Source organism: Musca autumnalis, unplaced genomic scaffold (assembly GCF_047663935.1).
Source record: "Musca autumnalis isolate F117 unplaced genomic scaffold, ASM4766393v1 scaffold_3, whole genome shotgun sequence".
NCBI classification, from domain to species: domain Eukaryota; kingdom Metazoa; phylum Arthropoda; class Insecta; order Diptera; family Muscidae; genus Musca; species Musca autumnalis.
In genome coordinates this window covers 37,115,420-37,141,111 of record NW_027411866.1, presented here as the reverse complement: position 1 = coordinate 37,141,111, position 25,692 = coordinate 37,115,420, and the positions used below count along the sequence as shown (strand labels likewise).

Sequence of the window (25,692 nt, the reverse complement as noted above, 5' to 3'; positions counted from 1 at the left end):
CTCTACAAAAAAACCAGTTGGTTGATCCCTATAAACGACACATTCCTTCAAAAGACAAACAAGAGGGTATACGTTTTGAAGAATTTGAGGAATTTTATATGCCATTTAGATATGACACCATTAGCCGGATTTAGCGCATTATCAGGTTTTATTTGCTAAATCCAGTCAAAATCTACCAGATTTCCCATACAAAAATAAATCCTCCTATTAAGTGGATTTGTTTTAAATCTGGCATAAATCCTCGTATACAACTCTGTTTTTTGCAACATGTTGCTAGAAAATATAAAATGTTGCAAGCTGGCACAAGAAACAAGGTAGATGCATCTGTGAATTGCTACACTAAAAATAATTTAAAATGTAAAAATTTGTAAACAAGGCGGAAACATTAAATTTGTTTTGATGTACAAAGTTGATTTTAATCAACCAAGACTAATATTTATGGTGTCTAAACGATAAAATAATTCGTTTGTTTATTTTAGATGCGATAAAATAATTCTTTATTTATTTTAGATGGGATAAAATAATTCTTTATTTGCTCTTTAGTTAGCATTAGTAGCATAATGTGCTAACATTTTCAGTATTAAACAATACATTTGTAATTTGACGTATGTTTTTGAGACGAATTCAATTTACAAAAAATTCTTTTGACGTTTCACATTCGTTCAGATGGGCTGATGCATCTACCTTGGTAATTGTTCTATGAACAAAAATCAGCTGACTGCCATTTAAATCTTCCAAATGTATATCTAAATGCAATGAGATTTGTACTGGATTTATTAAATCCAGTCGAGGATTTATGGCTAGTCTAAATGACCTATTATAGAAAAAGATGAACACCAGCGGCATTTGCACTGTACACTTGCACTTATTTAACTGCATCCGTGGATGCAAAATTTTAAAGGGTACGTAATCGAAAGCAAAATTCGCCTTTTATAGTACGTTTACACTATAGCTAAACATCCATTAAAAAAGAAAGGGCATCATAATTCAAAACTGGCTCGGCCTCCCTTATTCTTTTATTTACATCTAAAGCCCGCGGCACATACGGTCCGTTGTGCGACACGTTGCGCGTTGAAAACAACAACCACATGAACAATGTGTAAGTGATGCCAAGTTTGTTCTTGAAGTTTTCATGTGGTTGTTGTAACGCAACGCTCAACGCGCCGTATGTGCAGCGGCCTTAAGAGATTTAAAAAAGGGGCATTTACATCTAATAGATTTTAAAAAATGGGTAATAGCCAGTTTATATTGTTACGAATGATAGGTTTATGTTAATTTAGTTTAATTGTTACGTAAAGTTTTATTACGCAGTTACTTTATTTAAGCAACAACAATTACCATGTAGAATTCTCTTCATCATTCTAGTTCTTACTTTACCTTTCATTAATGTGCTTTTGTTTGTTTTGCCATAATCATGTAATTATCGTTTAGTTTGCCACTTCTTGCATTTGTTTGTTGTTGTAATTACATCATTAGTGTGCTTATCCACTTGTATTGATCTTCGCCCATGTATGTGAGTATGGTTGTTCGCTTATGGGTACTTTACACGGTTTGTTTTTTTACATATGAGTTGGCACTTTGCATATACATTTTGTATGCGAGAAGTGACAACTCATATGTAAAAAACATACCGTGTAAAGTACCCATTAGTGCGAATGTGCGTCTGTGTGCTCGTTGCACAGATTCGAGGTGTTACCAGATGTTCTGGATAATTCCCGAACAGGGAGATTTTGGGATAAATACAGGTGGAATCAGCAACGGCGAGTAAGTTGTGTTTTATAGAGCTGGCAAACTATCGATAGCCGCACCATTCGTAGTTTCGATATTTCTTATAAAAATATCGATAGTATCGATACTATCGTTAGTTTTTCATCGCCTTTATTTGAAACCAAAATGGTGGATTTTAAATGTCAACTACATAGAGTATACGTCAAATAAAATCCACTGGATTTATTTGTAAAGATTCATTTGACAAATAAGCAAGGTGACAACTGAAATCCAGTGGATTTCCTACATTTAAAACGCCATACACATTAGACCTTTTTGTCAGGTTAGCTTTCTTTATGAAAATTACAGCCTGTTTATGTATAACCTTTCCCTTCCCCTTTATGTTCCAGTAAACAAAAACATTTAAAACTTGCAAATTCATAGTTCGTTTGCATTTACGAAATCGAGTTGATTTCAACTGTCAATTCTTTGGGTACATGGCAAATGAAAACTCATGTGAAATCCATTGGATTTTATTTGACGTTTAAGCAAAGGAATTGACAGTTGAAATAGAATGGATTTCATAAATGGATTTCATATAGGGGTTCAATTTTGTTCCTCGAGAGCAAAAACGCATCATTATTTTACAAAAGAAAAAATGCTTCGTAGTGTCATTGTGCGGCAAAAAATATAAAAATAAAAAAGACTTTTCAGTTATAATTGATCCAAACAATTTTCATTTGTGTTGACTCTGGCGTTATTCTTTTGATTATTCTTTCATTATTACTAATGGCGGAATTCTGTCGATAATATCGATAGAAAAAATAGCTATCGATATTAGCTCAAAAAATAAAATATCGATAGTATCGATAGTGCTATCGATATTTTGCCAGCTCTAGTGTTTTAAGCGTTGAACTGAACAGATCGGTTAAAGAAGTGTTGCGTGCTAACTAGAGACAAACTGTGTGCTTGGTAATTAAAGTCAATTCCGAATAAGTGTAATAAAGTAAATAAAGCATTGTAGAAACGTAATCTGAAACGAACCCTGTTTTATTTGGTACAAATCGTATCGGGGAGTAAAACAACGTCTACACGGAGATTAGTTAAACCTAATTTCGTAACAATATTATAGCTTTTTGCAGGGTTATGTCTTATATGACTATTCATAAAACCTCCTCTGGATTTAATATTTTTCTGCGTGGAGATACTTGCAACTACTGGTACTTTTCCAGCAACAGGTTGCAGCAAACAGAGTTGTATACGAGGATTTCAGGCGGATTACAAACAAATCTACTAAATTACGAGGAATTATTTTTGTATGGTAAATCTGGTAGATTATGGCTAGATTTTGCGAATAAATGCTGATAAGTCGCTAAATCCGGCTAATGTAGTCATATCTAAGTGGCTTATTAACTTTCTTTATGAGAATTGATATGACGTGTACGCAATGGAATTGTGGGTTTATTGAATCCGGTTGTATGTAAACGTACTACAATGTTAGGCCATGTTTATACTATGGCTTTTTGCAGGGTTAACATTCTTTTTGAAATATAAGCAATGGAATTGACATATGAAACCCAGTGGGTTTGTTAAATCCGGTTATATATAAAAGTACTATAAGTTGTCAATTCCATTCCATGCTAGTGTTAAGTTAATTTTAAGGTAAGGTCACATTAGGCAAATATTTGCTCCAACGACCGGCAGCGTGCGCTTACTGAGGGCAAGTGAGCATAAATGTCAATGCATTACTTATCACTTGCTCCCAATAACATTACACACATTATCACATTACGCACATTATCGGTCGCTGGAACAGATATTTGTCTAATGTGACTTTTCCTTTATGGCCCCAGCACATACGGTACGTTGTGCGTCGCGTTACAACAACCACATGAAAACTTCAAGAACAAACTTGGCATCACTTACATTTTTTCATGTGGTTGTTGTTTTTAACGCGTGACGTAACGCACAACGTACTGTATGTGCCGGGGCCATTAGTCCTTTCCTTTAGCATACTAAATGGCAAAGGCATGATGCCGAAAATTCAAAATCATTTGAAATATATGCCGGCAAACATATCAACGCTGGAATTTGGTGTCGGCGTTGCCCTGTTGTTATTGTTTTTTTCTCAACGCCCAACACAAAACTTTAAAAGTTTGAATGTGTTTTCAGCTTGAGGGCCGGGTTACAACACCCACATGAAAACTTCAGGAACAAACTTGGCATCACCTATACATTTTTAATGTGTTTTTTTTTTGAGTTTGCTTTCGTAATTTTACGAAAGATGGTTTGGTACCCAGAGTACTCATCACCAAAACTGATTACTCCTAATGGGTACTTTACACGATATGTTTTTTGCATATGAGTTGTCACTTCTCCAATACAAAATGTATACGCAAAGTTACAACTCATATGTAAAATACATATCGTGTAAAGTACCCATAAGACTGGTTATGTATAAGACTGGTTACTTGTTATCTTCGTCTGTTTTGTTTTGATACGTTGTTTCGATGCATCGTATTTGTTTACAATTCTATCTTGGATTTGTGGTTAATTGACACAATTCCTTAAAGTTTTCAAACGAAAAGGTTTTCAGTAATGAGGGTAAATCTTTATATTTTTGGAAGATTCTGTACTGCGCCCTCAGATTGCTGTGGTTGGTGCACTGAAATATAAGATGCGATTTAAATATATTTTGCCGTAGGTATGACCCGTCAGGAGCCGATTTTTTAACTTAATATCATGAGGAGACATTTTTTGGGAGGTGTTGGAAAAAATTGGAAGAAGTGTGTGCCTTTAGTTGTCGAAATCTCTCTGTATTCTGTTACCCATTCTTGATATTTTTGGTCCTATATGTCCGTTTTGTGACGCGTTGCGCGTTCAAAACAACAACCAAATGAAAAATGTGTAAGTGATGCCAAGTTTGTTTTTGATGTTTTCATATGGTTGATGTAACGCGACATTCAACGTATCGTTATTCAGAGCCCTTATGTTAAATGAATTTCGTTCCCATACATTTTTAATGGTAAAGGCCTCAGCACATACGATACATTGTGTGCCGCGTTACAATAACCAGATGAAAACTTGAAGAAAGCGTTTGGTAATTTCTACCTGCCATTTACCGAGGCGTGTAAATTTTGAAAACTTGTGGTAACATTGGTGACTTTCATTCATTATTTCGTAAAAACATTGCCACATAAAAGTTTTTTTACAATTTTTAACACATTGACAACGATCAACCAGGCAAAATCCTTGGTGTACATTGGCAACGATCAACCAGGCAAAATCCTTGTTGTAAGTAACGCCCGTAATTTCTTGCCCTAGGTAACCGGGTAGGTAGGTACGCCTAGAAATTACGGGCATGAGGGGTATTTGGACACCGTTGAAAATGTATGTTCCTGGGCCGCATGTGACTACTGAATTACATAACCTTGTGTACAGAGTTTCACCACCATCACCCTTCTTGCATAGTCCCGGTCCACACTAGCGTGAATTTCAATAAAAATTTCATGAAATTAGGCGCTCTTAGATCGAATTCCCCACTACAGCATAAGACATGCACATTTTTCCAAAATAAACGGGAACGAAAAAATGAAGTAACGTAAAAAAACTGGAACAAATGTCAAAGTCGACGTGTCAACGAATCAGAAGCCTACAAACATGTTGCACATTTTTGCTCGCCCAAATTTGTTGTTATAAAAAGTTTCTAAAGAGAATTGAACATTTTGAAACTTTTTGGCATATTTATGATTTTATCTTTTTCTGTTGCCATAAATTATCTTCTAAAGATGATAAGATGCGCTAATGTGTTTGCTGTGAGTCACTGTACATGGCAGATGTCATCATTAATGGGGCCATGAATACCGTCTAATGTGTCACTAGCTAGTACTAAATTTGTTAAAATAATTTTGTTTATTTTTAACACAACTTTAACATATTAAATCAATTTTCGTGTTCGAAATAATTTCATCATGTAAAATGCGTATTAAAATAAATTTTGTATATTCCATTTTACGCTAATATCACTACGAGATTGCTCTCAATTGCACTTGTACTCACATTTAAGAAAGCAAATAATAGATGAATGTCCTCCTTTTCTTGTTTTTGTATTTTTTACAACTTTTTCTTGTATAATTCGTCGCCTATCGTTGCAGTTTTTGTTTTGCTGTATATTTTTGTTGTTGTTGTGTAAAAGTATTGAATGTTATAGCCATCCACACACGAATAGCAATCGTTTGTTTGTAAGTATTTGTAAAAATTAAACAAAAAGTTTCAATTGTAAGCCACACTGTGTTGTTGTGTCGGTTTTTTAACAGAGTTTTGTACTGTGGGGTGGGGTGTATTTTGGGGGATACTAAAATATTGCACTTGTTTTCTGTGTTATTCTTTTTTATTCACTGTGTTGATACATGCGATTTCATGATGATTTTCTTTTTCGTTACTTCTTTATTAATTCGTTTATAATTTCTTACTTTTTTTAATGACAGTACTTTTTTTAAGTTGTTTTAGAAGTTTTTTTTTATAAAGAATTGTTTAGCTATTTTTCATATTTGTATTTAGTTTTTCTTCGATTTTTAACACTCATAATAAATTTGCAAATTTGTAATTTCTTTGATTTCTCCACGTCATTGTTGTTGATGCTCTTGATTGTTTTTTTTTTAATAAATTAGTTTGTATCATATACAAATAATAGAATATTTTATAAGAATTTTGGGCGAAAAACGCAACCGTATGCTTGCTTGTAAGGCACAAAACAGATTATAAATTACGCCGCCGCTGTCGCCAGACGCAAATCGTCAACAAAACAAACACACAGTAAAAATGACAACAACAAAAACGAGAAAAAAGCTAAGCAAAAATAAAAAACCAAAACAACGTAGAAAATCGCATCGTGTGTCTGTTGTTGTCATGAGAGAGTCAAGAGTGTTGCCAATGCTTCATAACATCAAAAGGTCCTCAATGAAAAATGCACTATGGATAAACAGAATATCGGGATATATAAAACATAATGTGGCTCTGACAACTGTCAAATAAGGGCGCATTTACAGTGCGTTTACATTTACGAAATCCACTCGATTTCAACTGTCAATTCCATTGCTTAAACGTCAAATGAAATCCAATTTCAGTTGAGTTTCATTTGACGTATACGCAAAGGAATTGACAGTTGAAATCCACTCAATTTCGTACTATTAGGCTACATTCTATTATAGTACATTTATATATAACCGGATTTAAGTCGGTGTATAGACGTTCAAAGTTATTGGGAAAGAAAATTGAGTGTATGGTAGAGGGAGTAGAGAGAAATAAGAGGGGTACACACACCCCTGTACTCTCAAATTCTGTTTTGTTTCTTTATTCTTTGCACTTTTTTGCATTTGCTTAAACAATAAACAGCAACGCATACATTTGTTTGTGATGAAAAATAAATTGAACAAAAAATTATCAGTAAAAATTTATAGTAAACATATACATATGTTTTTTATTTAATTTTTAATTAAATTTAATTTAATTTCTATAAGAAATATCGCCTTAGTATTGGCTTTGAATGATAAAATGAGTGTGAAGAAGAATCACAGAAAATTGACAACAACATTATTTGCGTGTCCAAAGTGCAAGGAAATTTTAAAAGAAATTGAGAAGAAAATTTGCCATTCCAGTTTGAACGTATAAACATGGACTAATAATATAAACGTGTTCTCTATTTCCCTGTAAAACACTTAATAGAATTCGTTCTCGTGTATTTCATATGACAAATACCCTTAACAGGTGATAATACAAAATTATGCCAGTTCAATGATGTTGATTAATTTCACCTTTAACAAATCAATTTCAATTGACAACACTTAATATTTCATCAAACAATGGAAACGATGAGAGATTTTTTTCTCATTCTCGCCGCTTCATTGTGTACGTCAAAGTGCGAAGTAATCAAACAAAAGAATCAAGTGTAAACATACAACAATTCATGTTGTTGTTATTTATTTATGTTTGTTTATGATGACAGGATATTTGTTATTACTTTGTCATCAGTGGTGATATGTCATGGGACACATTTCACTCTCTCAAAATTGTTGTATGGAAAAAGTGATGTTCTCTTGGAGTATTTTTGTTTTGAAAAACAATGTCAAAATGACATTCACAAACAGGGACAGTGGTTCAAAGTAAATACAAACTGGAATTTCTATAATGAAAATTTTTATCAAAAAAAAAAGATAAAGAAAACTTTCAAAAAAAAAAAAAAAAACTGTTATCGAACATCGTTTCTGCAATCGAAGAAATTTTAAGCTGGGTACACATTGTCAGTTTTGAATGACAGCTTTGTTGGTGCTTGCTAGTGTGGCCGTTCATTTTTGTCATTCATCATGCAACCACAAAATATTTTGTGGTTGCTGGACGGTTGGACAGTTATCGATAATTGAAAAAATCGTCATTCAAAAATGGCAATGTGTACTGTACTTTATATTGGAAAAAATATTTTTTTAACAAAACATTGCTGTCGACGAGATTTTCTGTAGTAAATAGGATCTGCTCCGGAACCTAATAGAATCTAAAAAATTTACTACGATAACAAATTTTTCCTTTATAATATCGCAAAAAATATATAGTAAAATTAGTAGATTCTTGCAGGTTCTGAAACCAAACATTAAATTTTGATGAAAAACCACATGGCTTTTAAAAAGCTTTTCCATAAAAAAGATGTAATAGTACGTTTATATATGTATAACCGGATTTAACAAACCCTCTGGGTTTCAAATGTCAATTCCTTTGCGTCTACGCCAAATAAATCATCATTAAGAAGGTTAACCCTGCAAAAGGCTATAATATAAACATTGCCTTAATTCGTATAGGTACGTAATTGTGAGAGCGAACAATGTAATAAAAGTAATGGTATGAACATTGCACTACAATTGCTTTTATCGAACAATTTTTCTTTTGTAAAATTTGTTATCGACTGGCTTTTCCAGGGTAAAATTAGTTATCCAACAGTAATTAAATTGTAAAAGTTGTTATCGAAAAACTTTTCCATAGTAAAAATTATTGTTGAACCTCTTCTTCACAGTAAACCACTTCTTTTGAAAGCGTTTCTGGGAATATTATATTTTCTTATAATGTTTCCCTCTGAATATTCTATTTTCTTATAATATGTGCGTTCGTTTACTCAAAATTTGTACAAATGGTTACTGGATGTTGTTCGATTACTCTACAGTACAATGCAAAAGACCTTAGCCGATTACCAGAAGTTACTGAACTTGTACGAATTTGTACAAATTGTTGAGTAAACGAACACACCCAATGTTTTCCTCTGACACACAGTAGCTTCGTTCCAGAACTAAAAAGTTTTTACACATTTAACACATTTTGAACATTTTTCCCCGAAATGCGTTCCCGTACACCAAAAAAAGTTGCAAAATGTTCGCTTCTCTTTGAACAAAAATGGCGCTGAATGGCTCTCGCTTTAGAAACTTTTTACACGACAAATTTGAGCGAGCAAAAATGTGCACCATGTTTGCCGGCTTCCGATTCGCTGACACGCCGACTTTGACATTTGTTCCAGATTTTTTGACGTTTCTGCCATTTTTCCGTTCCCGTACATTTTGGAAAAATGTGTGGGTTGAACTCATTTTTGACAGTTTTCTTTTTTGAACATATTACCATTAAAAAAGTACTGGAACGAAGCTTATGTTACCATCAGCTGGCATGATAATGCTACCTGGGGCTCAATTCTGTTTCTATGAAAATGTGAAATGAAAACTTTTATAAAGGAGAAAACTGTCAAATGAAAAAAAATATAAAGGAAATATTTTTCATTTCAAATTTTCATAGAACAAGAATCCAGCCCCTGGTCCCAATTTACATTAGGCGAGTTTACTTGCGGCAATTGTCAGTTTGTGGGTGGGAGAGGGTGTTGAGAGGCAAAGGGTTACCATATACCTCACCTCTCTCTCCATCAAACTGACAATTGCCGCAAGTAAACTCGCCTAATGTAAATTGGGACCTGTATTATTGTACCATGGATACCACACTGTGAAACACGTCGATTATTGTAGTCGTGTTCCTTTACGTACCTGAGGTTACCAGTTTTTACCACTTTTTACCCGCAAAGTGTTCCCTTACTTTTATAAGCATACAATTTATATGAGAGCAGTTCACCACTTTTACCATTTTCTGCCATTGTTACCATTTTTAAAAGTAAAGGAACAGACTATCTGTTTTTATCCCATTTCAACGCTTAATTCTTTACCCCGCGTTTACACATGACAGGACAGTCGAGTTCATGTATTGATTGTCAAAAACCCAAAACTTGCTTGTGTGACATAAGCATCCCGATAACTGCAAAAAAAAGTTCTAAAATTATGAATGAAAATCATCGATTTCTTTTTATTTTTCGTTCACATATTTTGTTTTTGTTCATGATCTTGTGTTTTCAACACATTTCAATTATAATAGGTCTGTTCGATAACTTCGCAAGTAAAAAGTACATGGAAGTTCTTGCAACTACTTCTCATTTCTCGTTTACTGAACAAGATTGTTATCGAAAATGTCAACAATTTGTTAACCCGACAGTCTGTGAAAAAATGATGGACAGCTGTTAAGTGTTAGTAAATCAGAGTTGTATTTGAAGACAAATTGTCTAGTGTAAACGCCTAGTTAACAAAACTAATGCATGGTACAAATACACAGGTAGCCGCATCGGCAATTGTTGGTAACATAAGATGTCAAAATTTGACATCAGTTCAATGCAATTGACACATTATGTTACCATCAGCTGGGTTGATAATGCTACCTGTATTATTGTACCATGACTAATGTTTACTGAGATATAGTCAAGGTGGAACAATAAAAGGTAACAGCAATACACAGCTGACTAAACTGGGTTGTAACTTTAGTGTCAAATTCGAAATTTTATATGTTTATTTCTATGTCGATGTACATTAGGGATATATATATATATATATATATATATATATATATATATATATATATATATATTTTTTTTTTTTTTTTTTTAGGAAAAAATGTATCATTCAGAAAAAACGACGTGCCGCACAATAAAACACCGCTTATAGAGGCGGTACAACGTTTGTTAATATGTGAGATATTTTCTTAAATTAAAAAAAAAAAAAAAAAATAAAGCCCAAATAAACATGTGCTTCTTTGATTTCAAAAACAAAAGATTGAAGCAGCTCCTCCTTTTTCGATGAATTACCAGCGACCCCAAACATTTTTGCACGAATTCTACTTTCTGCGAGAAATTATGCATTCAGTGGATTGACGTGGAAACATCCAAATTGAAAATGTAACGAATTTTCATTCATGTTTTCCAAAATATTCAATAAAATGTGAAAAATTATTAGTTTTTTAAATTCAAATAATTTATAGACATTTTCTTATTTTGTTTACAATTACCTTTGACACTAGCGTTACAAACAAAAACAAATTTCTATGTGGTTGTTGTTGAGTTGTATTTGTTGTAGTATTTACTTTACCTTATATTTGATATACCATGGGAGATGGTAAGTATTTTTTTTTTTGACCATACGCAATTACTATGTAGACAAATTACAAGAGAGGATCCTTTTTGATATCGATATACAAATGTAATGGCTGTTCCAGAGCCTGAAAGAATCTACAAATTTTTACAACGACAACAAATTTTCCTTTATGTTAGAAAAATATAGTAGAAATTAGTAGATTATTGCAGTTCTGGAACAGAACAGTATTCTGTAATAATTGTGTTCATTTTGAAGAGTATCACTGTAGTTTTTTATTGTTTTTTTCTTTTCTGATTCTATAACACGATTACTAAGCACACAGTACAGCTATAAGCATGACCAAAAAATACTGACCACATGGAGAGTAGTAGCTCAGTTGTATGTAAATGTTGAGCGTTCACAACGATGACGTCTTTACTAAAGTACCTCACACAAAAACAATATTCAACAAACTCAATTTATGTACATTTAAAAATATTTTAAGTGTAGATAGATGAACATCTTTAATAGGTTTCAAAGATACTTGTCAACAAAAAATATGTATATACAAACATAGGTGTTTCGTTAAACAGTTTCGTTTCCATTTGTATTTAACGTATGTATATAAAAACAAAACAAAATGTTCCAGAACTGCAAGAATTTAATAATTTTTACTATTTTTCGATATCATAAAGGAAACATTGTTTATCGTAGTAATCATTTGTAGATTCTTGCAGATTCTGGGACAAACATAAAATCAATAAAAGTCACATATTCGTACCTATATAGAAAATTTACATTATCTTATAGCTTGTTTACATTGGAGCGTTTTTTTACATAAATGTAGAAAACCGCTCCAATTACAAATTATTGTGTTCAGATATCAGATATGGAAAACTGGTTAATAAATAACTCGTATGCAACACATGCCACTTTTGCAGCTTTTGGGAGAGAATGAAGGTGAAGGAGCCCCCTTTCTCCGATCTAAGAACGCCTATCAAATGATAATGTTTTTAGTGCAAGTTTCACCGTGTGGCATAAGACTAAAAGGGTGAGCTATTTATGTAACGCCATGTTTACATCAAAGCTTCTTGCCGGGTTTAACTTCTTTACGAAGATTTATTTGACGTATACGCAATGTTTATATGTATGTAAACGCACTATATTGCTGTTTCTCTACTCTTTTAATGATCATAATTATTTAAATATTTATTGTTTACTATTTTTTCTTTCTATTTTGTTATCTATTTTTTTCATTCCACTCCAGTATAGGAATTTTGTATAAATGCATACATAGATGTTTGTTGACACGCGCGTGCTCAATAAATGCGCAAAAAAGTAAACAACAACAGTGTTTCTGCGAATAACAAACAAAAGGCAAATATAAAAAAAATATTACGTTTACATTAGAGTTGTTTGCCGGGTTAACCCACTTCATGAGGATTTATGTGAGGATTGCGTTATGGAATTGACATTTGAAACCCAAACGCACTGAGTTAATCCGGTTAAGTGTAACCGGGGTATAAAAATTAATTATAGCAACAATAACACTAAATTTATTCTATGAAGGTATGCGAAAGTCATATGATTAGTAAGAAAACTAAATGTGTGGTTGTGTGCTTCACACATGCAATGAATTCTTTAATATTTTTTTATTTGAACGGAGTATAGCCACATTTGTTTTGGCAACAAAAACATACATAGGCTGTGTTTAGACACACAAATTTCTCGGGACAGTAAATTGAGTTTTTTGGGAGAGAGCGGAGAGGAAACAACTCCTCAATACTCTTCCCTACCCCCTATTGCCTAAAAACTGAATTTACTTTCCCGAGAAATTTGTGTGTCTAAACACGGACATAGTAGCATACAATTTTAAACAAAATGCTATTAGATTCTGAAAAATTTACATACTCACATATGATTACATATGTATGTACATACATGCGGAGGTGCGAATATACAAGTATGTAATAATCACTTGTTTTCATATGTTCTACATTTATTTACTATAAACAAAAACACGTTTTTTTGAAGGAGAAATTATGTCGCAGAGAATTAAACAGTGAGAAGACAGAAATGGACCTTGAAGGAGCACGAGAGTAATATTACTGCAATACAATAGGTTTGTCTGGTTACCCTAATATTTCTAACAATTTGTACCAATTGTTGCTGGAAGTCGTCTGTTAACACAAAAATCAGCAAAAGAGAGCGATTCGAGAGAGACATTAGGTCTGCCTGGCTACTTTCCCAGCAAGAATTGTCCAGCAACAACTTTCTCAGAGAGTAAAAAGTTTTTATTCTTTTTGCAAGAAAATTGTAAAAAGTGGACACCTTCCCAGCAAAAATCAACAAGCAATCAGCTGACTTGCCAAAACAGAAAAATTTTTCCGCCAATGAAGGAACCAAAGGAAGCAGAAATGTTCCTATTTTATTGAAAATAAAAAAATGCAGTTTGTCTTTGAACGGCTCACAGAGCACACTCATTTTAATTTGTGAAACACGCCTACGGGCTATAATTATTTTATTCCAAATGGCGGATTGTTAAACCGTCGTATACAAACCATTTTTTTTCTTAACAAGGATATATTTCGCAAAATATTACGTTTTCTTCGCAGAAGAAGAATTCGTAACCTCCGCATGGCTAAATGCCAATAAGATTACCCGACGAGTTGTGCGAGATTATTCAACGCAAAGACGATTATTAAATAAAATCTGATCGGATAAACAGACAGACGTAGAAAGTCTACATTTGGCATGGCATTGTATCAACTAATTCCACCGTTTTCTTTAGAGCTATGGTGATGGTGTGGAGGGAGTAAAATCCAAAAAAAAACGAAAATAAGCCAAAAAAAGGATTTTTTCCACTTTGCAACTTTGTTCTCCAAAACACAATACAATAACAGTTGTTATTTCCACAATAAAATTGTTTTCAATTTTCACAAACATCAATCAACAAACATCAATCAAAACAGATGATTCATTGTTTTCAGGAAGAAGAAGAGTTGCAAGTGCTTGCTGTAAAAGAACTGTCAAAATGTCTCTCTCGATTCGCTCTCTTTTGCTGGGCTTTTGTGTTAACATACGACTATTTTGACAGTTCTTTTACTGAGAGTTTGCAAATTCTTGCTGAACAAATTGGTTTCTAGCAAGCACATGCAACTCTTCTTCTTCCTGCAAACAATAAATCAGCTGTTTTTAATTATTCGGTTATATGTTTATGCAAATTGAAAACAATTTTATTGTGGAAATAACAAGCGTAATTGAATTGTTCTTTGGAGAACAAAGTTGCAAAGTGGAAAAAATCCTTTTTTGGCTCAGTTCCGTTTTTTTTTTTTTTTTTTTTTTTACTCCCTTCTTCAAACCTTCACCATAACCCCAAAGAAAATGGTGGAATTAGTTGGTACAGTGCCATGCCAAATGTAGACTTTCTACGTCTGTCTGTTTATCCGATCGGATTTTATTTAATAATCGTCTTTGCGTTGAATAATCTCGCACAACTCGTCGAGTAATCTTATTGGCATACATACAGTATGCAAAGTTCATATTCGTACACCCCTAAAAAAATGGATAAAATCGTTATAAATTCCCTATTTTTGGTGCAAATATGAAATAATTGATAGGAATTACCGTAACGAAGAAAGATTTAAGAATAACAAAACATATTTTTAATTTATTCCGTCATTTAGGTATAGATGGCGCCTGTGTGGGTGGCAAAGTTCGTATTCGTACACCTATAAGCACTATATATTTGGAGTTTTTAAGGATTTTCAAAGCTGTTCGGACCCGTATTCTAAAACTTCAATACATTTAATGTCAAAAATATAAATTGAAACATGCGATTTTCACCAAGTAAAAACCAAAAATGTGTTTACTTTACCTAAGCCCGGATTACGTTTCTTTGCATTTCCAGACGCTGACAACATTTATTTTCATATAAGACCTCAAATATTTTTACAGAAGGACTGCTTTTAGCTATTTTCGTCCAAAATTCGGGAATTAATTACAATAGTTAATCATATTTAGCACATTTTTCTTAAGTATTTCAAATATTCGTCCGACTTTTTATTCGTGCAAATTTTTTAATAAAATTACCGTTATGTTTACATATTTCTATAGCAGAGGCATTCTAAAAGAAGAAAAGAAAAAAATTTTGCGGTATTTTGCTTTGAAAATCCTTAAAAACTCCAAATATATAGTGCTTATAGGTGTACGAATACGAACTTTGCCACCCACACAGGCGCCATCTATACCTAAATGACGGAATAAATTAAAAATATGTTTTGTTATTCTTAAATCTTTCTTCGTTACGGTAATTCCTATCAATTATTTCATATTTGCACAAAAAATATGGAATTTATAACGATTTTATCCATTTTTTAGGGGTGTACGAATATGAACTTTGCATACTGTATCTTTATTCTTTTACATAAATTGAAGCTTGGGTAAGCATGAATTTCTCATTGTGTTCGCACGTTTAAGCTGAAAACACATCCAACGTTTGATTAAAGTTTTGTGTTGGCGACAGGGCGACGCCGACACCAAAGTCCAGCGTTGATCTGTTTGCCGGCATATATTTCAAATGAATTTGAATTTTTCGGCATCATGCCCAACAGTGTAAAAACGGCCAAAACGACACAAAACGTTACCCAGACGTTTTATGTGTTTTCAGCTATACTCTTCGAGAAATTCTTGCTGGACAATTCTTTGCTTTGTTCCTTTATTTTTCTAATGGTAAAAGTGGTAAAATTTTTAGCAAGCGAGAGTTAAATATGTAATGTTATGAATGAAGATGTTTTAAAGCTGAAAACAGATACAACGTTTGATTTAAGTTTTGCGTTGGGCGTCGAGAAAAAAACAACAACAGGGCGACGACGATACCAAAGTCCAGCGTTTATCTGTTTGCCGGCATATATTTCAAATGAATTTGAATTTTTCGGCATCATGCCCAACAGTGTAAAAACGGCCAAAACGACACAAAACTTTACCCAAACGTTGTATCTGTTTACAGCTTTACGTTATAATAAGATTTATACAGTTGAATCGATTATCCGGAAACCTCCATTATCCGGGATAGAAAATAAATGTTGGTCTTTTTGCCATTCCCTATATTTTTCGTTTTAAACTTCATTATTCAGGAGTAAAAATACACTTTGCAATTCATTTAATTAAACAAACAAAAGAAAACTGGAAATTCTCCCCTATTACACAATTTGTGTATCTATGGTATCACAAAGACCGTGGGACAAAGTCAATTCAGATGAATCTGATGATGATGTTATTATGTATCCGTCTAAAATTGGTGGATTATATGCTGTTTATATTAGAGCTTTTTGCGGGGTTAACCTTCTTTATGAGGATTTGTTTGACGTATATGTAATGGAATTTACATTTAAAACCCAGTGGGTTTGTTAAATCCGGTTATATATAAACGTACTATTACCTTTAAAAAATATAATACAAATTGCAGATTTTATTATTGTACAATATTATGCCATTTTTACTTAAAAATATGTTCGAACACTGCATAAAAACATTTCCTCCATTATTCGGGAAAATCGATGATCCGTAATGCCTCCGGTCCCGACCATCACGGATAATCGAGGTCCGACTGTATATTTAAACATTTATTTTAATTGAGGACGCAGTTTAAAACACGATCGTTCTCTTTGAACTCTTTCTTTCACAGTTTTTAGTTTTGTTTATTTTGCAGTTTTTAAATTTGTTCTGTCAGCGTTCGCTTTTTTCTTCTGTTTTTGTTCATTTTTTTTTCTTCATTGTCAAATAATTCTCAAACAAATGTCGAAAAATCAGTTCTACCATTTTACCCGAAGAAATTTGTCTGGTTGCGTGGTAGAAGAGAAAGGCATTTATGGTCTCTCTGCTCTCCCTCTCTTTTAAAAATTGCTTCCAGTTTTACCACTTTTTGGGGTTAAGGAACGCGTAAGCAGGTTAAAAATGGTAACCTCATGTGAGTAAAGGAATACAACTCTTGCTGGGAAAGTAACCAGACAGACCTAATATAAGCAGCATTGCCAATAGTTTCCTTTCCTCAATACCAACTTACTTGAATACTAATGCTCTGTTCCAGAACCTGCAAGAAGCTACAAGCTTTGTTCCAGAACCTGCAAGAAGCTACTATTTTTTACTACGATAGCATTTTCCCTTTATGTTATCGGAAAAAATAGTAAAAATTAGTAGATTCTTGCAGTTCTGGAACAGACCGAACTTCTGTAGAAAAAGTCCCAATTTACATTAGGCGAGTTTACTTGCGGCAATTGTCAGTTTGTAGGTGAGAGAGGGTGCTGAGAGGCAAAGGGTTACCATATGCCTCACCTCTCTCTCCTACAAAATGACAATTGCCGCAAGTAAACTCGCCCAATGTAAATTGGGACAAAGGCTATGAAATAGAGCTGGCAAAAAATCGATGGCACTATCGATAATATCGATATTTTTAAAAATACAATATCGATAGATAGTTTTGTCTATCGATATTATTGGATTAAAAACCCCTAACCAAAAATTCATTGCAATTAATAGAAATTTCGCGGCTTTTCGGTTTTGTGGATGTAAGAAAGTAAGTCGGTAGTCACACGTAAAATTTGTTCGGAAAAGTAAAATGTATTTTTATTAAATAAAAGCAATTGTTTTTTCTCCTTTTTGATTTCTGTGAACTATTTTTGCAAAATGTCAACAAAAGCGTAGACATTTCCGCCATTTTAATTTCCAAATTAATGGTGGTGACAAATTAACGATAATATCGATAGCAGTCGATTTTTTAAACTATCGAAAATATCTAATGTTGGGAATATCGATGGTTTGCCAGCTCTACTATGAAAGCAATAACTTTTCCATCCCAGCAAAAATTTTGGAGTTGGAGTACATCTTTTCCTATAAATTCACTTATGAATTTTACAAGAGAGCGCGCAGCTAGGATGCACTCTATTTTGCTTCCACAGCACACAGCTAGGATGTGTGTTTTGGATTGAATTTAAAGGCACTCTTCGGATTGCATTTTTAATCAGTCCAAAGATGCAATTAAAATGCAAGCCATTGCGAAATATCCCAAAATAAATAAAATGCATTTATTATTTGTGTAAAACAAGAATACAAAGAACTTTATTATATAAACACAAATTAAAAAAGTTTCCATTAAATTCAATCACATTTGAGCTTACTTTCTCCGTTCTTGATTTAATCCAAGCGCATCTGATTTTCTTTGATCATCCTAAAAGTGTTTTATGTTGCCTTTCCATCACTAGTTCAGCTTTCGACATGGACTCCAACTCCACTCCATTAAAAATTTCCGTCTCGTGAATTACCGCAAAAATGTTCGCAACTTAAGTTGTTATTTTTTTATTTTATAACAAATTCTTCGAAATGTATACACTCTTGTTTAACTTTTGAAGAAATGTGTAGGGATCAACCAACTGTTTTTTTTCTGTAGGCATATTTGCTTATATTTCATAACTCTGTTGGACTACATCGAAATATGTTGTGAAATCATAACTCCAATTACACAACTTCCAAAATTTTTTTGCTGGTATGGTACAATTACAAATGTAGATGCCTCAGCCCGATGCATCTACCTTTGTAATTGTACCATGGTCTGTTCCTTTACTTTTGAAAATGGTAAAACCGGCAAAAATTTTTAAAAGTTGTAAACTGGTAAAATTTGAAGATTCTTGCACGTAAAGGAACAGAGCTATTGTTATCGTAAAACTATTCTATAGCACAGTACACATTTGGGACACGCGTTGTCCCAAAAAAGTTAAATTATGTTTAACTTTTGGTCTGTTCCTTTACTTTTAAAAATGGTAACAGTGGCAAAAAATGGTAAAAGTGGTGAACTGTTCTCATATAAACTGTATGCTTTTAAAAGTAAGGGAACACTTTGCGGGTAAAAAATGGTAAAAACTGGTAACCTCAGGAACGTAAAGGAACACGAATTTTAATGCGTCAGCCACATTGTTGTTTTTCAAAAAACTTGGCTTCACATACACTTTTTTTATGTGGCGACGCTCAACGCATCGTATGTGCCGAGCGCACATGTTTTGAAAACCAACAAATTATGAAAATGAAAAGCTTTCATTTATTTGTCACACGAATACAAACGTCAAGGGATATGAAAACCAAATTGTGTCTTCTTTCATAAAATCGACGAACGCATGGACAAAAACTTACTGTAAGGCCAAAACGCAATGGATTTTTCTTGCTTGCGTCGTTTCATTTCTGCTAAAATAATAAAAAACCGCAGAAACGAATTCGAAATAGGTTGCTTTTTAAATTTATTCTTTTATTAGAGTAAAGCGAAGAAAGCAAGCGACGGGCTGATTGAGTTTGGGCTTTTAAGGTGCAAACGCAATGGGAGATTCATGCTTATCCAAGCCTCAATTTATGTAAAATAATAAAGAAATGCAAGATCGCACATTAATTTGGTAATTATCTTTATCAAATCAGCTGACTTCTTGCAAGTTTTTGCAAATTGCTGTTCGATAACAATCTGCAAATTTTTTGCTTCGAGAGAGTAAAATTGGTGGAGAGACGTTACTGAGAACTTGCTTAGTGCTTGCAAGTACTTTTTACTTGCGAAGTTATCGTACACACCTAATCTGCCACTTACATTTTGTAAGTCCCGGTCCACATTAGAGTGATTTCATTGAAAAAATTGCATGAAATTATGCGTCTCTAGATCGACTTCAATAGTAGAGTAAAATTATAAAATTGCTTTTGTGGGGAATTCGATTTAAGAACGCCTAATTTCATGAAATTTTTGTAATGAAATTCACGTTAGTGTGGACCGGGACTAGTTAAACAAACATTAAATCATATCAACAACTCGATTATGTGAAGAAACCTTGACACTTCATTCATTTTTCGCGTTTTTTATAAAATGCTCAAGAAAGGTTTTATAAACAAACTCGCTTGTTGCTTTTGTGTTTAGTACCGGTCCACACTAGCCTGAGTTTCATTAAAAAATTTATGATATTATGCGTTTCAAGATCGAATTCCATAGTCCAGATCCACACTAGAGCGATTTTATTGAAACAATTTTCTGAAATTATGCGTCCCTAGATTGAGTTACATAGTAGAGTAATAGTACGTTTACATATAGCCGGATTGCTTATATTTCCAATAAATCCTCATAAAGAAGGTTAACCCTGCAAAAGGCTGTAATATAAACATGGCCTAATACCATGAAATTGCCGTAGAGGGGAACTTAATCTAAAAATGCCTGTTTTCATGATTTTTTTTTCAATGAAATCGCTTTATTGTGGACCGGGACATAGTAGAGTAAAATCATCAAAATGTTGTTATCAAACAACTTTTCTAAAGAAAATTTCGTTTTCGAACAACTTTTCTATAGAATATGTCCTTAACGAATTACTTTTTATAGAAAAGTACGAACCATATAAATTGCAAGAATAATAACGTTTTATAAAATCTATATTTTTTTGTGATATTATACCCCCTAAATGGGGGTGGAGGCACAAACAATGTATAAATGTATTAATCAATAAAATAAATAAACAATTATGTGTGAAGTTGTTAGCATATGCAATTAACACAATGCAAATGAAACTGCTTAGAAAATTTAAGTAATTTTGTGTGTAAACAATAAAAATATCAACCAAAAATAGAGCATATGAATAAAGTTCGCTTTATGCTCAGTTCACGTTTTTGTTTTTGAAAAAAAAATGAGCTGAATAAATTTCAGTTTTAGATTGTAGCAAGAGATAAAAGTGAACAGAATGCAATATGAACAGATGAGTCTAGAGAAAACATCTCAGTTTCATTAAAAAAAAAAAAAAACATTATAAACTTTTTAGTTGTACACGAACAAATACATGAATAAGCATAAATATAAGCCACAAGAATTGTTTGTGTATGATGTCCAAAATCAATCAGTCAGTAGTTTTACATGACGGACATGACGGAAACGAGATCAAATCACATGTGCATGTTAATTTATCTTCGAAGGTTGTCTTGTTATTTTGATGACGGACCGCCAAAATGGAATTGCTGGCGCTGAAAACTGATATTACATTTAAATATTCAAATTCAAACCAATTGCGGAGGATTTTTTTCAATTACTTTAGAAAGTGTTTACATATAACAACAATGGTATTTGTCATAGGGCCGTTATTTCAAGTTTGAATTAGTTTGTGGCTGGATTTTATCGGACATATCAGTTTTTGCTGAAAATATCAGCTTATAGTGCGGATCAAAAATGAGTAAATGTTCACTAATTTAAAGTACAGTACACATTGTCAGTTTTGAATGACGATTTTTGGCAATTATCCATAACTGTCCAACCGTCCAGCAACCACAAAATATTTTGTGGTTGCATGATGAATGACAAAAATGAACGGCCACTCTAGCAAGCAACAACAAAGCTGTCATTCAAAACTGACAATGTGTACCCAGCTTAACCGTATTTTGTAAATAATACTGAGCAACACAAACAAATTAACCATATTCTGCCACTGGGCGTGATAGAAGACCAAAAAAGAGATAAAACGGTGTTTGCATTATGGCCTAAACACACCCAACGTTTGAATAAAATGTTGTGCCATTTCTGGTAGATGAATATAAGACAAAGTGCTGCCAAGTTTATATTTTTCTTTATTCTTTTACCAGAAATGACACAAAACTTTACTCAAACGTTGGATGTGTTTTCAGCTTAAAGGACGCTGCACATGCGATCCGTTGAGCGTCGCGTTACAACAACCACATGTGGTTGTTGTTTTCAACGCACAACGCGTCACGCAATGGACCGTATGTATTTGGCCCTTTACTGATTAAAGCCCTCGGCACATACGGTCCGTTTAGTGACAGTTGCGACACGCGTTGTCCCAAAACAGTTAAATTATGTTTAACTTTAATGCGTCAGCCATGTTGTTGTTTTTCAAAAAACTTGGCTTCACTTACACATTTTTCATGTGGTTGTTGTAACGCAACGCAGAACGCACCGTATGTGCCGAGCGCTAAAAGCCCTCGGCACATACGGTCCGTTTAGTGACACGTTGGGACACGCGTTGTCCCAAAACAGTTAAATTATGTTTAACTTTAATGCGCAGCCATGTTGTTGTTTTTCAAAAAACTTGGCATCACTTACACATTTTTCATGTGGTTGTTGTAGCGCAACGCACAACGCACCGTATGTGCCGAGCGCTAAAGAGTTATGTATGTGTTAGTAAATCAGAGTTGTATTTGAAGACAAATTGTCCGGTGTAAACGCCTAGTTATTACTTAAATATTTCAGTTTTCATTCAAAACGATGGGTCTTTTCTATTCGTTTATTTCTGATGTATTCGTTCGTCTTACTTTGTAATGGAAACCAAAAAATTATGAAAATGAAAAGCTTTCATTTATTTGTCACACGAATACAAACGTCAAGGGATATGCAAAACAAATTGTGTCTTCTTTCATGAAATCGACGAACGCATGGACAAAAACTTACTGTAAGGCCAAAACTCAGTGGATTTTTCTTTCTTGCGTCGCTTCATTTCTGGCAAAATAATAAAAAAAAACGCAGAAACGAATTAGAAATAGGTTGCTTTTTTCATTTATTCTTTTATTAGAGTAAAGAAAGCAAGAGATAAAAGTGAACATAATGCAATATGAACAGATGAGTCTAGAGAAAACATCTCAGTTTCATTAAGAAAAAAAAAACATTATAAACTTTTTAGTTGTCTACGAAATAATACATGAATAAGCATAAATATAAGCCACAAGAATTGTTTGTGTAATTGTAATTAATTTGGTTTTAAGAGAAGTGAACATATTGCAACTTTTTTGGTGTACGGGAACGCATTTCGGTGACAAACGTTTAAAATGTGTTAAATGTTTAAAAACTTTTTAGTTCTGGAACGAAGCTATTGTGTATATAATTTCGCAGATTAAGTCCCAATTTACATTAGGCGAGTTTACTTGCGGCAATTGTCAGTTTGTGGGTGAGAGAGGGTGCTGAGAGGCAAAGGGTTACCATATGCCTCACTTCTCTCTCCTGCAAAATGACAATTGCCGCAAGTAAACTCGCCCAATGTAAACTGGGACTTAGGAACACTCGAAAGAAAAAATGTAAACTGACAGATGGCTTTAGCTAACCTTTTTAATTAAACCATGGTTCACACCATTTGTACAAAATTCAGATTTGTAAAAAGTAACAGTTGGTATGCACCATGATACAATTATAAACAAACACAAGCGATAAAAAGAGACAACAAGAGATCATTTGGCGAAAATTTTGACATTTTACATTACAAAAAAGTGACTTTGTTGTAGGAATTCGCCATTGTTTCTACCTTTTTAATTGTACCATGGTATGCACAAATTTGTAACATGGTGTAAGAAAGAAGGTGATACAATTGGTCTGTTCCTTTACTATTGAAATTGGTAAAATCGGCAAAAGTTGTAATCTGCTTCCATATGAATTGTATAGTGTCTGAAGTAAAGGAACGCTTTTCGAGTAAAAAGTTGTAAAACTTGAAGATTCTTGCACGTTAAGGAACAGAGCTTATAATAGCAACCTATGTCTTCATTTGCTGCCAAAACATATTTTTAATCAAAAATAAACAACAAATATTTCGCTTCTATAAAAAATATCTGTGTACAACATATTTGTTTAAGCTTCGCGAATAATATTTTAACGTTTTCTTCTAACCTTTGTGGATATTTCGCGCAAAAAAAAATTTGACAGCAAATGAAGACTACAACCTAACTTCAACTATTGGATCACCTTGTTAAATTCGCCTTGATTTGTAAAAAACATACCGTGTAGAACACCCTTAAAAATAATTCTTTGGGGGCGTACATGGTACAATGAAACAAGGTATTCGCTTCAGCTCAGCTGATGTACCGCGAGCTGTCAAAAAAGTTGTAATTGAAAACAAAAATAAAAAACAAAACTTTAAATGAAAATTTTTGATGGGTTTTTGTAATAATGCCTTTAATACCTGCCTAATGAAATTTTGTTGAAAAAATTATGAGAATCGTTTTATTTTTGGAAATCATTTTTGACATTTCACAGTACTGAACTGGTTTTTGCTGTAGTTGTTGGCTGATGCATTTATCTGGTATGAGCCAGATATGAACGAATAAACGAAAGGAACGAAATGAAAGAAAGAGCCTAGTTACAAGTTTTCTTTAAGAGAATATTTCAGTTGAACTAGTTCGTCCCAAACACAGGACTCACTGTTAATAGGTGTGTACGATAACCCAATAATTTGTACAAATTCGTACAAATTATTGCTGAATGCTGTTCGATAACAAAATTATCCAGCAAAAGAGAGCGAGTTTGGAGAGATTTTTGGAGAGTTTTGTGACTGAGAACTTGCAAATTTTTGCTGGGAAAATTTGTCCCGCAAAAATTTGCAAGTCTGATCAGCTGATTTGAAAACATTTGTTTTGTTTTATTTATTATTCTTGTTTGGCGAAAACAAAATTAAACATTGAAATATCAAAAAATTAAACATCAAAAGCTGAAAAATATAAAAAATCATGGAAAACAAGAACATCAAATTGATGCAAAACTTTTCTTCTTCTTCTTTTTCAAAACAGTTGATTTCTTGCAAGTTTTTACAAATTGTTGTTCGATAACTTTCTGCAATTTTTCTTGCTTGAGAGAGGTTGCTGGAATTGACTGAGTAATTTTTGCTGGGAAAGTTATCGTACACACCTAATATTGTTTGTCCCAATTTAGTCCCAATTTACATTATGCGAGTTTACTTGCGGCAATTTTCTCGTTCCTTTTTAAACTTGCCTCTTGCGTTTATAAAAGGCAATTCTGTTCCGAAAAGTTTTGTTTTCAAACCAATGAAAATAATGTCAGATACAAAGAATATAAAAGGAATTGCCCAAAAATTGCCGGTACGAGCAATTTTCTTCCATTTCCATTCCCCTTGCATGTCTCTCCTACAAGTAAACTCGCCGCAAGTAAACTCGCCCAATGTAAATTGGGACTTTATTGCTAAAAACAAACATTTATTTTTTAAGACATATTTATAAAAATGCCTCTCTATGAGACAGCAATGCAGGGGCTGGATTCTTGTTCTATGAAAATTGGAAATGAAAAATATTTCCTTTATAATTTTTTTCATTTGACAGTTTTTTCCTTTATAAAAGTTTTCATTTTACATTTTCATAGAAACAGAATTGAGCCCCAGGAAAGCACCTGTCGTGCTAGATATTGGATCGGCTTATACAAAGTAAGGGAAAGCGACCGCTAAGTCCCGGGGCACACTAGAGTAATTTCACTGAAATTTTAACATGAAATTATGCGTCTCTAGATCGAGTTCCATAGTTGAGTAAAATCATGAAATTGCTGTAATGGGGAATTCGGCCTAAGAACACCTAATTTTATAAATTTTTAATGAAATTTGCTCTAGTGTGGACCGGGACTAAGCGGTCGCTTTCCCTTACTTTGTATAAGCCGATTTGGATTTGCGGCAGAAGCATATCCGCGGAAAATTATACCCACAGAAGTCATCTTGTCATCGAATGGCGAGACTCT

General features: G+C 33.4%; 1 protein-coding gene across 1 annotated transcript in view; it reads right to left on the bottom strand.

Moving 5' to 3' along the window:
- Window positions 1–6,533, bottom strand: part of CHES-1-like (Checkpoint suppressor 1-like) — a 68,500-nt gene extending 61,967 nt beyond the window's left edge. The window contains exon 1 of the mRNA XM_073979331.1: window positions 5,767–6,533. The gene's annotated coding sequence lies outside the window, so the exon portion shown is untranslated. The remainder of the gene's footprint in view (window positions 1–5,766) is intronic.
- Window positions 6,534–25,692: the final 19,159 nt, after the last annotated feature.